Raw genomic sequence first — 10,124 nt, forward strand, 5'->3', positions numbered from 1 at the left:
AACAACACTAACACTTTCATAACTTGGGACTTAAACACCCCATTAAAGCCCTACACAGATCATCAAGACAAAATGTCAACAAGGAGATCCGGAACCTTAAGATGATGCTTGACCAAATGGACTTAATTGATACCTACAAAACACTCCAGCCACAAGTCACAGAATATATATTCTACTCAAAACCACATGGGATATACTCTAAGATTGACCACATAATCATCTATAAATCAAGCATAAACAAATTCCATAAGATTGAATTCAGCCATGGACCTTCTCAGACCACAGTGGAAGAAAAATAAATTTCAACACAAACAAAGTTCCACCAAAACCCACAGACATGAATACTAAATAGCATGACGCTAAACAACACCTAGGTCAACAAGGAAATCAAAACAGAGATTAAAACATACCTGGAAACAAATGAAAATGAATAACTATCTTACCAATATCTCTGGGATGCCATGAATCAGTAATAAGAGGGGAATTCATATCTCTACGAACACACATGAAGAAAATGGGATGATCACAAAGTAATAGCCTAACAGATCAACCTAAGAAAGCTGGAAAAGCAAAACCACCAAAACCCTAACTTCAGCAGAAGAATTGAGATCACCAAAATAAAAGCCCAAATTTGGGACATAGAAGACAAAAATATAATTTAAAAAAATCAATGAAACAAAAGTTGGTTTTTTGAAAGGATAAAAAGATTGATGGACCCATAGTTAGACGATCAAGAAAAAGAAAGAAAAATGCCAAATAAACACAATCAGAAATGCAAAAAATAAAGTTACAATTGACCCTGAAGAAATACAAAACACTATCAGAGATTTCTATGTATACCTGCATAAAAACAAACTCAAAAACCTAAATGAAATGAAGGACTTTTTTACATTACACAATCTCATCAGGTTGAAACAAGAAGAAATTCAGACTCTAAATAGACAATAAAAACCTAGGAAATCCACCTATATTATTTTTTTAAAAAACTCAAAATAAATAAATAAAAAGAAAAATAAAGCCCTGGACCAGACAACTTTCCCACAGATTTCTACTAAATTTACAGGGAGAAGCTGATACCATTCCTATTGAACGTATCCCAGGTAATTGAGAAAGACGGAACTCTCCCCAAATTATTTTATGAAGTTAAAATCACATTGATATCCAAACTGGGTAAATATCCATCAAAGAAAGAGAACTACGCGGGTCAATATCCTTGATGAACATAGATGGTAAAATTCACAACAAGATTCTAGCAATCCAGATTCAACATCACATCTCAAAAATCATGCAGTGTGACCAAGTATGCTTCTTCCCCAGGATGGAGGGTTGGTTCAACATCCACAAGACTATAAATGCAATTAAATACATCAACAGACATAAAGATAAAAAACACATGATTATATCATTAGATGTGGAAAAAGCTTTTGATAAAATCCGGCATCCTTTCTTAATAAAAACCCTCGAACATCTAGGCGTAGATGGAAAATACCTCAAGACAGTAAGAGCCATCTATGAGAAACCCACAGTCAATATGCAGCTATATAGATAGAAATTAGAAACATTTCCTCCCCAAAGTGTAACAAGACAAGGAAACCCACTCTCACCTCTCCTGTTCAACATAGTAAAATTGGAAGTCTTAGTTAGAGAAATCAAATAAAAAGGAAATCAGGGGTATCCAAATTGGAAAAGAGGAAGTTGCTATCCCTCTTTGCAGATGGCATGATTCTATACCTCGTAAACCAAAGAATCTGTCAGAAACCTCCTTGCACCGATAAAGAACTTTGGCAAAGTCTCAGGATATAAAATAAATGTGCAAAAATGAGTCACTTTCCTATACACCAACAATAAACAAATAGAACCCCAAATAAAAAGCATAGTCCTATTCACAATAGCCACAAAAAATATCTTGTCATCTTCCTAACTAAAGAAGTCAGAACTTTTCAATGAAAACTACAAAATACTGCTCAACGAAATCCAGGATGATACAAAGAAATGGAAAAATATTTCATACTCAGGGGTTGGAGGAATCAGCATTGTTAAGATGTCCATCCTAACCTAAAGAAAATATAGTACACCTAATCTAAAGAAAATGTGGTACATCCTACCTAAAGAAGATGTGGTATACAGACACGATGGAGCATTATGTAGCAATAAAAAAAGAGCAAATTGGATGGAGTTGGAGACCATCATACTTAGTGATCTAACACAGAAACAAAGAACTGAATACCACACATTCTCACTCATAACTGCGACCTGAACATTAATCACATTAGCACAAGGGAGGGAAAGGAAGTTGCTGGGCACTTCCAGGGGAAAGGAAGCATGTAACAACACAAAGGGTACCTGGTCCTATACCAGGGGGAGGAAGGGCCAGGTGGAGGCCCAAATTTTACCTGATGCAGTCTACTTGTGTAGTTAATCCTTAGTTATACCCTACATCTTTATAATAAAATACAATTTATAATAAAATAACATAAAATAATATGTCTACCCTACTCAAAGCAATCTATAGATTTAACACAGTATCCATTTAATTACATGCAGCACTCTTCTCAGACCTGGAAATGACAATACAGCAATTCATATGGAAACATAAATGGCCACAAATAGCCAAAACAATCCTCAGCAAAAAAAAACAAAACAAAACAAAACAAAGTGGGAGGCACCATGCTCCCAGACTTTTAGCTTTATAATAAAGCTACACTAATCAAAACAGCCTGGTATTGGTACAAGAACAAGCATATAAACCAATGAAACAGAATAGAGATTCCAGAGGCAAAGCCTCAAATTCTCAACCAGGCCATCTTCAACAAAGCCTCCACCATCAACTACTGGGGAGAGGAGAACTTATTTAGTAAATGGTGCTGGGAAAACCGGCAGATCACATGCAGAAGATTAAAACAAGACCCCTATCTATCATCATACACAAAAATCAACGCTAAATGGATCACCTCAGTGTAATACCTCAACTTATAAGAGCCTTAGAAAATACAGGAGACACCCATTGGAAATTGAAACAGGCAACCAATTCCTGAACAAAGCCACAAGTGCCCATGCTGTAAGAGATAAGGTAGACAAGTGGGACCACATCAAGCTGTCAAGCTTCTGCAAAGTCAAAGAAACTATTGAGATAGTGGGGAGATAGCCCGCAGACTGGGAAAAACAATTTGGCAACTGTATATCTGACAAACGTCTAACATTTAGAGTCTACAAGGAAATCAAATGGGTCAAAAAGAAAAAAAACCAAACAGCCCCATTACAAAGTGGGCAAAAGATATGAATAGACTCTTATCAAGAGAAGACATACGAGCAGCCAACAGATACATGAAGAAATGCTTACCTTCATTAGTCATCAAAAAATGCAATTAAAAACCACACTGAGAGATCACATGACTTCAGTCTGGATGGTCATCATTCATAGCTCAAAAATCAACAGATGCTGAAGAGGAGGCTGTGAAAAGGAACACTTCTACACTGTTGGTAGGAGTGAAAACTAGTACAACCTGTGAAAAATAGTTTGGCAATTACTAAAAGATCTAAAAATCGACCTCCTACATGACCCAACAATTCCCCTACTGGGAATACACCCAGAGGAATTCAAATCACTCTGTGAAAAAGATCCTGCTCACGCATGTTTATTGCAGCATTATTTACAAAAGCAAAAAAAAAAAAAATGGAACTGTGCAACCGATTGAGAAAAGACCAAATTTTAACGTGGTACATATACACGATGTAATATTGTGCAGCCATAAAGAAGGACAAAATTATGAACTTCACAGCAACTTAGATGGAATTAGAGGCTACAGTACTAAGTGATCTATCACAGATACAAAGAAGTGAGTATCACATTTTCTCACTCATAATCAGACCTTGAACAACTATCATAATACTATGAGAAAGGGATTGGCAGTAGCGTGAAACTGCCGGGGGTGGGTGGGACCTCACCTCATCAACAAGGGTACCTGCATGATGAACATTTGTCTACCTAGCCCTGTCTTGTACCCTACATATTTAAAATTTTTAAATTATTTTTAAAAATCATAATCCAATCATTAAAAAATAAAGAAAAATGCTTTCCATCTAGCAAACATCTATTAAATAAAGTTATTAGTCTCTTATTCATTAAGTAGTTGGAGAACATTGAACCAATCTCCAGCATTCTTTTTTTTTTTGAGTTGGAGTCTCACTCTGTCACCCAGACTGGAGTGCAGTGGCTGCTCCCGGCCACCGCAGCCTCGACTTGCTGGGCTCCAGCAATCCTTCCTCCTCAGCCTTCCAAGTAACCGGAATTACAGGCATGCGCTACCACGCCCGGTTGATTTTTTTTATTTATTGTAGAGATGAGGTGTCGCTGCCCAGGTGGGTCTTGAACCCGCGGGCTCAGGCAATCCACTCACCTCAGCCTCCCAAAGGCACAGGATTACAGGCTGAGCCACCGAGCCCGGCTTCCAGCATTCTTTAGAATGGAACACGTTTTACACAAAATGTAGAATCTGATCCATAGGTGTAGTCTCTCTCAGTCTTACAGCCGTCAGGTATTTACAACAAGTTTCAAGAACAGATAGTTCAGCAGAACAAGCCTGGACCTCTGAGGCTCCTGTACCAAAGGACAGCCTTTGTGTGGCCATTCTGTGGTGTGAGGTATCTTGTTCTCAACTTCCCTGGTAACTCCAATAACACTTAACCATTGTTTCTCTTTTGCCTATATCGTGTCTTTTGCTCAAGAATAAATGGAATATTTGTATCAGCTTTTGTCTAGCCAGTTAACAAAAAAAAATCACAAAACCATTTATTTTACTCCACCGTATTATATTATTTCTTCTGATGTACAGCCAGACTAAGTAATAACACTCCCTTTATGTACTTTCAGTTATATGATAGGATACAGATTAATTACTGGGAAGTAAAATGAATAAGTAAGGAAAATAATGATAAAGAGTATTTTAGTTGCCCTTTTAAGAAGTTTTTATAAAACTCAAGTATATTGTATCAGATTTTAAGAACTCTGAAATAACAATAAAATACTGAGTCCTTATGTCTCCTCTAATCTAAACCTCTCTTCTTGTTACTCCACACTGCACAGCTCTCACCCAAGTTCTATCATACTGGGCTGTTGGAACTCACCTGTTGGAACATCAGCCTCTCTAATGGGCTGTGATGTTCTGAATTTCACTTATCTCTATCACCTGCATTAATCACAATTCTATACCTATTGCTGCCAATCATATGGTTAATGGATGACTTATTTACCAGTGAAATCATAGAATAAATAAAGGAAAAATGAATAAATAAAACCTCTCACATCTCTTTTGTAAGTATACAACCTTAATGGAGGCTAGAATAAATTAGCAAAATATTAGGAAGGATATTTATCATTGATGAGTTCCTAACCCATGGTAACCATCGAAGAGTTTTAAGAAGAGTTCATTGGAGCTCAGGTCCTTGAATACCTCCTGATTTCATTTAGAACACCCATGTAAACAGGGGAAATCTGCCCATCTTCCGGCAATAGGGCTATAATTTCAGTAGAAAGGGGCATTCCTTACTCACCAGTGACTGCATTGCCAGCAACTGTTTCTCCTTGTCTTCCTTTGGGATTTTACTCACAGGCTGTCCAAGCAAAGCTGAGGATGGACAAAGATATGAGGACTTCAGTCTTGCAGACAATTTCCAGACCAACATGTGATGAAGACCAAGACTTCACTTCAGTGTGATTCCCCAGCCTAACCAACAGAAACTTGCAAGACAACCTAAAAGAAATATGCAAAGGACTCTCCTCATCTTCTAGGGTCAAAATGAAGAAACCTATAACTGGGCTTGGTAATAATGAAATAGAAACACAGAGTTTTTGGATAAGAACATGAAAAACACTGAGTTTTATAAGTTAATTAGCATATAGAGTTCAGATCTTCAGTTCCCTCCCTGATTTTAAAACACGGTTATCCCTGATTCAGTCCACATGTGGATTATGTGTTTTGCCTATAGATGAACTCTGAAATATCTCAGATTTTATTATTCTTGATTTATGCACTAGCAATGTTTCTCCAACATCTGCCACAGTCATCTGAAACCTCACACAATTCCTCCTCCCCCTCAGCTGTGAACTCTGTATTTCCCCCTTGGACTTGGACATCAATCGGGTAAGAATCTGTTTTACGATGGAAATCAATTTATGTATTCTAGTTGGAGAAAGGGTGCCAGCACACCCATCTGCCCATCTAGCCCTTGAAGTTCCCTGCATCAGAAAGTAGCAGAATTGCTTGGGTCATGATGTTTCTGTCCTGTACTGTCCCAATCCTCTAAGACAAGGATGCTCACAAATATGAAATGACTTGGAACTAGAAGAATTCATTTGCTCTAGCTGATATTTCACTAAGGTGGTATCTGAAATCCTACTTTATGTCCATCAGTATTACATGCAAGATTTCCGATTTCTATTATATACACACACTAGACGTGTACATGTATATTCATGCATATGTGTGTATATACCTGTGAGAGGGAGAGATAGTTATACACTATTTCTCCCATAAAAATGTCAATATAAAATGTATTTTATTTACTGATGATAACTATATGCCATAAACAAAAGTATAATTAACTCACTCATTTGTACTTGAGGTCCAGAAAACATTAAAAGAGTGAACTTGAGTCGGCCGAGGCACCATCACCATGTCCCTAATGACCTTGGCTGGCCGGGGTCTGGGGGCCATATGGTTCCCAACCCACGGGCAGGTGACGGTGCTGCAGGCGCGGGGCCTAGGGGCCAAGGGCCCCGGGGACACGAGCAATGCGTACGCGGTGATACAGGTCAGCAGGAGAAGTAAGCCACGTCGGTGTCGGAGCGCAGCCTGGGCGCGCCGGTGTGGCGGGAGGAGGCCACCTTCTAGCTGCCTTCACTGCTGTCCTCCGGTCCCACGGCCGCCGCCACCCTGCAGCTCACCGTGCTGCACCGCGCGCTACTCGGCCTCGACAAGTTCCTGGGCTGCACTGAGGTGGACCTGCAGGAGCTGCACCGCGACCAGGGCCACAGAAAGACGGAGTGGTATACCTTGAAATCCAAGCCAGGAAGGAAGAATAAAGTGTGAAGGGAAATCAAGGTTGACATCCAGTTTATGAGGAACAACATGATGGCCAGCATGTTTGACCTTTCCACGAAAGACAAGTCTTGGAATCCATTTGGAAAACCGAAGGACAAGATCAAGGGGAAGAACAAGGACAGTGCCTCTGATACTGCTTCTCCCATTGTCCCTAGCACGACACTCTCAGTCGATAGTGATGATGAGTGTTCGTCCAAAGACAAGAAAAAGAAATCCAAGATCAAGACCTTGTTTTCCAAGACGAATCTGCAAAAAACTCCACTTTCCCAGTCCATGTCTGTTCTGCCGACTTCAAAGTCAGACAAGGTCTTGCTTCGTCCTGGAGACTTTCAGTCCCGGTGGGACGATGACGACAATGAGGACGAGTCCTCCTCAGCCTCAGATGTCATGTCTCACAGGAGAACTGCAAGTACAGATCTTAAGCAGCTAAGCCAAGTCAATTTCACCCTTCCCAAGAAGGAAGGACTCTCTCCTTTCTTGGTGGCCTTTGGTCTAAAAATGATGTCCTCTCTCTCTAACATTTGTATCAATGGGAATCATGCTACCATGTTTACCTGGAGCAGCCAGAAGCCAAGGGTGAGACCAAGGATAGCAGCCCTTCTTCCTCTCCATCCCCCCAGGGCTTCAGAAAGAAACATCTGTTCTCATCTACTGAAAACCTGGCTGCGCGGTCTTGGAAGGTGGCTGCGGAAGGAGGTGGGATGTCTTCTGACAGGCGGCTGTCAGAGTCTTCCACCAAGGACTCTCCGAAGTCTATGTCTCTGCCTTCCTACCGACCACTGGTCAGTGGGGACAATAAGGAAAATACGGCTCCAGCAAATGTGGAGGTTGCAAAAGAAGCCAAAGAGAACAAGAAGCAGGAGACCAAGAGGTCCTCTCTGCTTTCTCTGGTGATGGGGAAGAAGGATGTGGCTAAGGACAGTGAAGGTGAAGGCCCTCCTAGCATCCTGGGGAAGGAGAAGGAAGGCACGCTCACGGAGGTCAAGCCGAGGGAGGATGCATCAGCATCTGCTGGAGACCTAGTAAGAAGATCTGAGAAAGATACTGCAGCTATTGTCTCTAGGCAGGGTAACTCCCTGAACCCCTTTGAAGATGTGCGGATCACAGAACTGGAAGCTGACCGAGTCCAAGTCTGAACTGAAGCGGCCAATTCCCTCTCCAAGGGCTCCCCAGACCAGAGCTGTCAAACCTCAACTTCATCCTGTGAAGCCAATGAACACAACAGCCACTAAGATTGCTAACTCCAGCTTGGGACCTGCTACCATCATCAGTGAGAACATGACCGACGAGCCCATGGTGAAGAAATACACCTCCTCGGACTCTGCTTTTGCCTACGCACAACTGACCCATGATGAGCTAATCCAACTGGTTCTGAAGCAGAAGGAAACCATAAGCAAGAAGGAGTTCCAGGTACGTGAGCTGGAAGACTACATCGACAACCTGCTTGTCAGGGTCATGGAGGAAACCCGCAACATTCTTCACATCCCAGCTCAGCCTGGCAAGAAAGCAGGAAAGATGTAAACAGCCAGAATGAAACACTGAGATGTGTGGTGAGCTTGTTTCTACCTGCACCTGGGATCAGGGACTCACTATGCCCGATAACCAACCAGCAGGCTCAAATCACCACCTCCCTCGCCTGTTATCTGGCAAGAGTCAGTTCTACCAGTTGAAGCCAGTGTAATTATTACAATGAATCTTTTACTGTACATCCTCACGGCTTTATTTTTAAATGCCACTGTGCCTTTAACTGTGTTGTAAATATGTTATGCCCACCAGAGACGTGTTTATAAGATCTGATCCTGAGCCTGAGCTTCATATGGCATGGGAGGTATTAATGTATTTTAACAAGGGAGTTTTCTTTCTTTCGCATTGAGATTTTTTTTCAGTATGCATCCTCCAGCCATTAAAGCATAGGATGGAATGAGAAAAGGACCATGCAACTGGTGCTGTGTTACCTACATGGACTTTCTTGGGTTTGAGTAGTTGCAGGTGTGGCTTTTGGCTATAGATGGTAAATTTTGATACAGTGTAAACCTACCTGAGTCCTCAGTCTTTTTTTTTTTCTTTTTTGATGGGAGCAGAAGTGTTTAGAAAAATCCTCAGTGTGCCTTTCAGACTTTGAACAAGCTGCATTTTCTAAACATCAACTCCCAGAACTCTTTAGCCATAAAATGTGCTGTTTAGATCCAGAGCCCTTCTACTGGTGATATGAAAAACAAGATGGAGTAATTCAGAGAATCACTTCTTACTCTATTAGGAGAAGCTGGTCAAAGCCCTTCCTCTGGTGACAGCAGGGCTTCTGCTGGCTAGACTGGCCTTTTCATCACCTTGACAGGGGACTCGGTGATTCAGGCCCTCACTAAAACAGTCTGTCAAGCATGGATGATGTCAGTAGGACTCCTTTGGCCACTTCCTTTGCTTGGATCCCTGGTTTCCTTACCAGCACTGCCCGGAGAGGGACAGGGTCCACCAACTCCTCTAGGTGAAGAAGCCCCTTCACTGTGCATGCACAGGAAGCCACGGACTTGGACCCTAAAGGGCTTGAACTGCATGCATTCATGTCTGTTCTTTGAATACTTCTTTACCCTGCCTGAAAGGAAACCCAAGTTACTTCTGGGATACTGGAGAAATCGTAGTGAGGGGCTTAGTGTAGTTAATAAAATTTAAAGGTCAGTAGAACACAGAAATGCCTCAGTCTTTAAACTGTTGCTGCTTTTTCTTTTTCCTTAATGAATCTCGACTCACATTTTACCTTCTTATTATAAAATTGTGAAGAGCAAGAAGATGATGCCTATTTTTGGATTACTGTATTTTAAAAACTAGATTAATAGACTTTTTAAAGAAAAAACTAGGGCACTTGCCCCCTTCTTAACTAAAAGTACTAGTTCATATTCTTTGGGTAATTTTATTGTTACTTACCTAATACTGTAGGTAGAATGTTTCTGTGTTGCTTATTCTTTTTCCTGGATGTGATAGTTCCTCATCAGCTCTGACATCTCTCCTGGGGGAAGAATATCACATGAT

The 10,124-nt window shown here is 40.9% G+C and overlaps 1 pseudogene; it reads left to right on the forward strand.

Annotated features, from left to right (window-relative positions):
• The first annotated feature begins 6,672 nt into the window (after positions 1-6,672).
• LOC103254327 lies at positions 6,673-8,621 on the forward strand (annotated as a pseudogene).
• The last annotated feature ends 1,503 nt before the right edge of the window (positions 8,622-10,124 follow it).

The sequence above is a fragment of the Carlito syrichta genome, unplaced genomic scaffold (assembly GCF_000164805.1).
Source record: "Carlito syrichta isolate Samal-C Ts95f unplaced genomic scaffold, Tarsius_syrichta-2.0.1 Scaffold274915, whole genome shotgun sequence".
NCBI classification, from domain to species: Eukaryota; Metazoa; Chordata; class Mammalia; order Primates; family Tarsiidae; genus Carlito; species Carlito syrichta.